The sequence below is a fragment of the Scylla paramamosain genome, unplaced genomic scaffold (assembly GCF_035594125.1).
Source record: "Scylla paramamosain isolate STU-SP2022 unplaced genomic scaffold, ASM3559412v1 Contig15, whole genome shotgun sequence".
NCBI classification, from domain to species: Eukaryota; Metazoa; Arthropoda; class Malacostraca; order Decapoda; family Portunidae; genus Scylla; species Scylla paramamosain.
The window spans coordinates 1,115,001-1,122,500 of record NW_026973680.1 but is presented as its reverse complement, the minus strand read 5'-3'; the positions used below and the strand labels follow the sequence as shown (position 1 = coordinate 1,122,500).

Here is a 7,500-nt window from a genome sequence, read left to right as displayed (position 1 = left end):
CTAGAATAATCAACAAATCTTCCATCATCCTCGCTGATATTTGAAAAATGTCACGTGATATGACAAACCTGTCGGCGTACTCAGCAGGAACACGTAAGGAAATAATCATTATGTGCTAAAAAAAAAAAAAAAAAAAATGTTGCCTTAAGGTAGGCGCACACTTGTTCGCATCGTACGGACGGCACGCATCGTACTCATCGGATTGTTTTTGGGGTCAGCGCACATTGGTCCGCATCAGACGGACGGCACGCATCGGACGGATCGGATTTTCTGCGCACATTGTCGGCATTGGATCATTCACCACCCGCAGTTGTGAAGCTGAGCTCTCTCTGGAAGGACATACTCCATCCGCATCGTTCGTACGCATCGGATTGAATGCTCTTTCGGGGATCCTCGTCGGCATTGCCGATGTCCGATGCGTACGACGCGGTCAAATGCGCGCAGACCCATTTGAAATAATGTAAAGAATACTAAAATCCGATGCGTACGATGCGTGCCGTCCGTACGATGCGAACAAGTGTGCGCCTACCTTTAAAAATAAGAGTGGAAAGTGCATCAACATGGGGAGTACATCTGGCAACGGTGCGGGAATTCTCAACGTAACTCACCGGCGTTGGGATTTAAAAATGGTGTACTGCGCATTTCAAATGTCTTCATTGTTTTACAGAGATGGTTTTCAATTGTTTGGGGTAGGAAAAAAATTGTATTATGTAGAATAATGAAACACGTTACGGGTCGTATTAAACGCTTCCTCGTCCCCTCTCGACTGTTTTCAGGAAGCTCTACTGACAACGCTGTGGTTTTCAAGGACGTTCTAATAATTGTGATAATTTTTAACAAGCAATTCCGTATAATCAGTGAGGAAAACACTTATTGGAATGCGAGGGTTCAGCTCTGTGCCATTTGAAAACTGTGTGTGTGAGAGAAGGAAGGGTTTGGTACAAGCCGAATTTCTTGATTAGAGGAACAAATGCATGGCACACCTTAACGTTCCTCTCTTGAGACAAAAAAAAAAAAAAGTGAGTAAATAAATAAATAAATAAAATAAATAAATAAAATAAATAAATATATAAAGGGGAAATGTAGAGTTAGGGTGAGAGGTCTTGAGTTCCAGACCTCCAGCGTGATCGTAATTGGGTGAATGTACTTGTGAGAGAAAGAGATAAATAAATAAATAAATAAATAAATAGATAAATAAATAAAATAAAGATAAAAATAGCGATTGTTGTAGAAAAGAAGTAAGAAGGGAAGAGTTTTAGTTTGTGTGAGCAGGAGGGTTAGCTGTGGTGAGTGTGAAGGCAGCTGTAACAAACATGAGGCATTTGTCAACAGAATCAGAATGGTAAGTGTATTGTGGAAGTGTTCAGTGTATGCGTGTATGTAGCCCACGTGTATGACTTTGTTGTATTGTTTGGTGAGCACTGTGGAGTGTTTGGCTTCCCCCGTCCAGTGCAACATCTTGAAAGGGTAAATTATTCATCGTATTCCGTAACTGTGAGTCAGCGGTTCATCAGCGTGTTGCCCCAGGCGGGGTGAAGTGGTGGCGTGGTAGCGGGGCGGGGCGGGGCGGGTGGCGGAGCCTAGTGGAGCGAGGGTGGAGGTGATGGGCGAGATGTGATATTCTGCTGTACTACTGAACTTAGCGAGAAATGGTGACATACACTTACGAGTGTTATATAAGCAAATGCATGTTTTCACTATTCAAACATAAGTACACATCTCTCTCTCTCTCTCTCTCTCTCTCTCTCTCTCTCTCTCTCTCTCTCTCTCTCTCTCTCTCTCTCTCTCTCTAACACGGCATATTTTTTTTTTAGTTTTGTGTTTATGATGAGTATTCTATATGTAATAGTATTTTTAATCATAATTTCTCGTAAATCTCATAACGAGCAATTTAAAACAGATTGTGAGCAGGATTATGGCGCACACTTGGTAAGTGGCAGCCCTTCACTCAGTTAACACGGCTTAAGGAGGTGTATTGATGCTTTATGCACCAAAAAATTTGTCTGGCTGTTTTCTTTCCATGTTGCACAAGTAGCACAGTCCCACTCTGAGCTGATGTAAGGCATGTACCGGTGGGTTTCTGTCTTGTTAAGTAAAGGATTATGTTAGTGCGTAGTGTTTGCCTCTTTAGTGCTTCATAGAAAAGTGCCACTCAGCCACAACTCTTTTGTAAGTCTTTGTAGTAAACCACTGCACATAACTTATGTTACTTCCCTGTAGATTTTATTTATATTTTATTCCAGCATGCTCAAGCCCACGGGTGATTTCTTTCATTGATATGCAGGCCTCACGTACACTTCATTCTTTGTCAGTGTCGTACTGTATTCGCGGTGATCAGGGAACTGCTGGCTGATGCAGATCTAGTCTTCTCTTGGGGACTTATTGTCTGCATGCTGACAAGTTGAATCAGCAGAGGAGTCGACACTGCACAGCTCGGCGCTCTTCCCCTGTGCCTGAGCAACACTGCGTTGACACGTCTGTCCGATGCAGGGAGGAGACAGCAAGCGAGAGGCGAGGCTTGGCGCAGTTTGGATATGTTAAACAGTTAGTGTTCTTAATTTAGAGTAAATACACTTGAGAAAAGTAATATACGTGGGGAAAAGGTTTTCAGTTCAGATTTCCCATGAGATGGAAGTAAAAGGCATGTAGAAAGGTTTGGGTAAGCAATTACAGATTCAATTATGGTAAAATGTTTGCGGGAAAGGAAACTTTCTACATGTGAAGTGTCTTGTTGGGGCAATGGAAGTAAGTGAAAGGAAGAGGAGGCTTTGCTGAGTCTAGCCATGTCTGAGTATTACTGTACGTGATTAGGATAAAGTTGTGAGAATTATTATTTTTTTTTTTATTTCCACTCATATTTCAATAGTTTTAGAAATAATACCTTCACATATAGTATGTGACATGGAGGGTGTATTTCACCTGTTAATTTTGAGGGTAATTTTTTATAGTGTGTGCCCTTTACTTTCCGTTTTCTTTCTCGGTTAAGGCTGTCTGTCGTTCTCTCTAATGATAGACTATGGCATCTCGCCTCGGATCGATTCACCTCGCAAACTTTGCACATTTTCATTCTTATCTCTGTTATATTTGTGTACTTTGTAATTGCTAAACTGGGTGTATACCGATAGTATAAAGGACACTGCTACTGTGTCATGCGTATAATCACGTTGAAGAAAGTAGCCTATCATGTTTACGGATTCAGGTATTTTTCCTCTCAAAGTCCACCAGATTGAAACATTTAATATGTGAAAGGAGTGGTTGCAACCCACTTAGAGGGCTGGGGATCCACCTACCATAGCTCCACAACGCAGGGTTACCAAGCAGCCCTTCGCATGAGGCCCCAGAATGCCAGAAACAGCCCTTGTTATGCGAGGAAAAAATACTGAGTGACTTGTGATGTCAGAGTAAAAAATGAATAATGGAGAGGAAAGGAAATATTTTGATCAGCACGTAACAAATGAAATATCTTAACACAGTACAGTTGATAATGAAACACTGGGTCACTGCATGCGAAGCACCACAGAGAGCACCGTTTCTCACATCTTGATCAAGCACCAAATAAACACATGAAACACGAGATGTGAAGACGATAGTAATTGCTAGGACGATTCTAAGTATTACTCATGACCATGATGAGGTACAAAGCAACCAGCCACCCGCCTGCCTTCATGGCTCCACTATCTGAGAGTGCAACACCTCGGCACACGAGCCTCCTGCTGTCTCCCACTGTCTGCCTGCTGTGTGCCTGCGCTTCGCCTTACCTTCGGTGCGCTACACATATCTACGTACACATATCTACGTTCATAAGGTCAATATCTTGCTTCAGAAATTCAGGATACTCACTCCTACAAAATGGTGTCCCTCAGGTCCTCTGCGTCACTAACCACCGAGGCACTGAGGGAAGCAGCGCCACTCACGCAGTCATCACTCTTAACCTTGGCACCAGACTGAGTGTTGTGTTGGGCCAACACTCAAGAGGATGGCCTCGGCTCCGCGTGTGCTGTCGTTAACCTCAACAGCTCAATGAGGGCTGTCTTGGGAGGCCAGACTGCTTGCGCCGTAATTGGTCTTGTGGAGGGCGGTGACGCGGCTGGTGTCAGTACTGCAAGAAATGTCATTTAAAACCCTATAACTTCCACTACAACCTCCTGTCAGTGATGCAGATATCTTGTTAATTTGTCACTGGAACCACAACAACACCATTAAAAACCCCTATAACTTCCACTACAACATACTGAAATAGTGTTTATCCTGTCAGTAATGCAGAAATCTGTCACTAGAACCTTAAAAAACATTCCTACCCCACTCTCTCTCTCTCTCTCTCTCTCTCTCTCTCTCTCTCTCTCTCTCTCTCTCTCTCTCTCTCTCTCTCTCGCACACATCCCCCTCTTCGTCTTTTAATGTCCCTAAGTGTTTTTATCTTTAATTCTCTTCATTTCTCTCTTTTTCTCATCTATTTTTATCACCTACCCACTCGCCTCTCACTCTCTCACTCTCTCACACTACCTCTCTCACTCTCAATGTCCCTTCGTTTTCCTATCTTTAATTCTCTTCATTTCTCTCTTTCTTCTCATCTCTTTCTGCCACCTACCTACTCCTCTCTCTCTCTCTCTCTCTCTCTCTCTCTGCAGCCAAGACAAACAAGGAAGGAAAACAAGAAGCCTGCAAACCAATTCAGAAGATGGATTGAAAAAAATGCAAGAATGGTAAATAGCAGTAGTAGTAGTAGTAGTAGTAGTAATAGGTATTGGGCATGGCAGTGTGTGTGTGTGTGTGTGTGTGTGTGTGACTCACAACACGCAACGAGCCCTTTAGAAAGATGTGTGTTAAGAAGGACGTGCCCCCGGCGGTAAGGAAAGCGCGGCAGAGACTTGGGGGTGCGGAGAGGACGGAGAGGGAGCGAGCCGGGAGGGGAAGCTTTACATTAACGGCTGTGTTATCAATGGCTGGAGGCAACAGGCTTTTTAAATGACCCACGGCGAGTGAGCGAGTTGTCTATACCATGGAATGCGAACGGAATTCATACAAAGTTGGAGAAAACTCAAGTGTTGCGAGTGCTGACCAGTATGGTGTTGTGGGAAGTAAAGCCAGCCTGCCAGTGTACGGCTCCCCGGCTACGTACCATGTCTCAGTGAGGTGGCTGGGTGGTGCAGCCGAGGGGCGGGGCGGGGTGGTGTTGTGGTGTGTGTAAAGCGTTGTTAAGATCACTGGTTCGTGGCGTGGGTGTGAGTGTTGTTGAGCAGGCGTGGCTTCAGTTCAGTAATGTGTCTGGCATCATGTTGTGTTTTGGTGCACACCGCCGAGTTACTCCTTGTTTTTCGAGTGTGTCATTTGCTGCTGTGCAAGAAAGAATGCATCTGGCCATGTAAAGGATGGTTGCATTATCACAGCTGATACGAACCCACGCCTCGGAGCAGCGGTAAAGGAGTTACCTACCTACTGAGGGAAGCAGCGCCACTCATGCAGTCATCACTCTTAACCTTGGCACCAGACTGAGTGTTGTGTTGGGCCAACACAACAAAGGTTGTGTTGCTCTGAGCGTTTTGCCGACACTGACAAACGACATTTTGAGAACATTGTGGTCCATGTTGATAGTGATGTTCGAGATGAGAGTAACGCGGATGACCTGCTGACAGGCTATCCCATGAAATATATAAGTGTGTGTGCTGTTAGTTGTAAAGTTAGCAGGTCAGGTTACAGAAAACGAGAGGGATGACTTGGGTAAATGGGAGACGGAAGAGTTTGGCAAGCTGTGGATTGGAAAGGTGATGTCAGTGTGTCAGAACACGATAATGAGAGGTCACTACTGGTGAAGATATCAACACTCACTTTAAAAGAGTACTTAACCCAGCGCAGGACAGTCACGATTATGATGCCAGCACACACGTCAGCACCCCAGTGCTAGACAACCCTCCCTGCCCCTGGAGCAAGTCAAGGCTGTGAGGCATTCCACTGGAACAAGTCAAGGCTGTGATGTCAGCACACACGTCAGCACCCCAGTGCTAGACAACCCTCCCTGCCCCTGGAGCAAGTCAAGGCTCTGATGTCAGCACACACGTCAGCACCCCAGTGCTAGACAACCCTCCCTGCCCCTGGAGCAAGTCAAGGCTGTGATGTCAGCACACACGTCAGCACCCCAGTGCTAGACAACCCTCCCTGCCCCTGGAGCAAGTCAAGGCTGTGATGTCAGCACACACGTCAGCACCCCAGTGCTAGACAACTCTCCCTGCCCCTGGAGCAAGTCAAGGCTGTGAGGCCAGACAATTTGTGGTCAATAAACTTATCTATCTGTGTGTGTGTGTGTGTGTGTGTTTTCAAGGTGTTTTGGAAAGGATAGGGATGTTTTTGTTATTGTTGTTGTTGTTTGTGATGTTTTTTCCATGTTGTTCTATTTCCTGGGTGTTTTTGGGAGAGATAACTGGGTTACTGATTTTTTAGGGCGGTGTTTCATCAGCAAATATATATAGATGGCGCAGCTGGCGTCACTGCAAATATATAGATGGCGCAGCTGGCGTCACTGCAAATAAAGGCATTGCATAAATGGTCTGTCTGGCGCTATAATGCTTCATGAGTGACCAACAAAATAAACACTCTATGTATTATCTTCATCGCTAATCCTTGATGTTAGTTGTCAGTTGCTGAAATGAACAAGGCCAGCCTCCAGGAAAGTGGTGACTGTGAAGCCGTGTCAGCAGCCATCTTGGAACATTTGTATCGATGTGATGTAATCTTATGTATAGATGTGTGTGGGCGTGTTTAGGCGTGTGTGGGCGTGTGTGTGGAGGTGTGGATACGTACAGGCATGTTTGGATGCGTGTGGGTGCATGTGGCCTTAAGTGGGCGTCTGTGGGCGTGCATTTCCTTACGTAGGCGTGTGTGGAAGCAAGTATGGTTTTATGTGGGCGTATGTATGGATGCGTATGGGCGTGTATGAATGCCTGTGGATGCGTGTGGGTGTGTGGGCTTGCGTGGGCGTGTATTTCCTTGCGTGGGCGTGTGTATGTATGGCTTTATGTGGGCGTGTGTATGGACGAATGAATACGTATGGGCGTGTGTGAACGGCTGTGGATACTACATGTGTGTGTATATGGACGTGTGTGGGCGTGTAGTGAAGCATGCATGGCTTCGTGTGGCGTGTATGGGCGAATTAAAGGGTCCAGCTCCGTTGGCAGCCCGCCATGAAAACATGACGTCATCGAGAGTCAAGACCCAGACCGAGACCTCCCCTCCTCCTCTGTGTCTTTTGGTCGATGTTTCCCAAAATTTCCACTGTTTTTCGGCCACTTCCGGGTAATTAGATATACTACTACTACTACTACTACTACTGCACCACCTGTCCTGCCCCACTGCCGCCCGCTGATGCACCACCTCCTGTCCTGTCCCACCGCCGCCCTCTCGTGCATCACCTCTTAACCTGCCCCGCCGCCGCCTGCTGGTGCACCACTTCTTGTCCTGCCCCACTGTCGCCCGCTGGTGCACCACCTGTCCTGCCCCGCCGCTGCC

At 46.0% G+C, this 7,500-nt stretch overlaps 1 long non-coding RNA gene across 1 annotated transcript in view; it reads right to left on the bottom strand.

Moving 5' to 3' along the window:
• Window positions 1-4,051, bottom strand: part of LOC135097238 (uncharacterized) — an 18,606-nt gene extending 14,555 nt beyond the window's left edge. Inside the window, exon 1 of the long non-coding RNA XR_010265493.1 lies at window positions 3,841-4,051. This is a non-coding gene — a long non-coding RNA (uncharacterized LOC135097238). The remainder of the gene's footprint in view (window positions 1-3,840) is intronic.
• Between the last annotated feature and the right edge of the window lie 3,449 nt (window positions 4,052-7,500).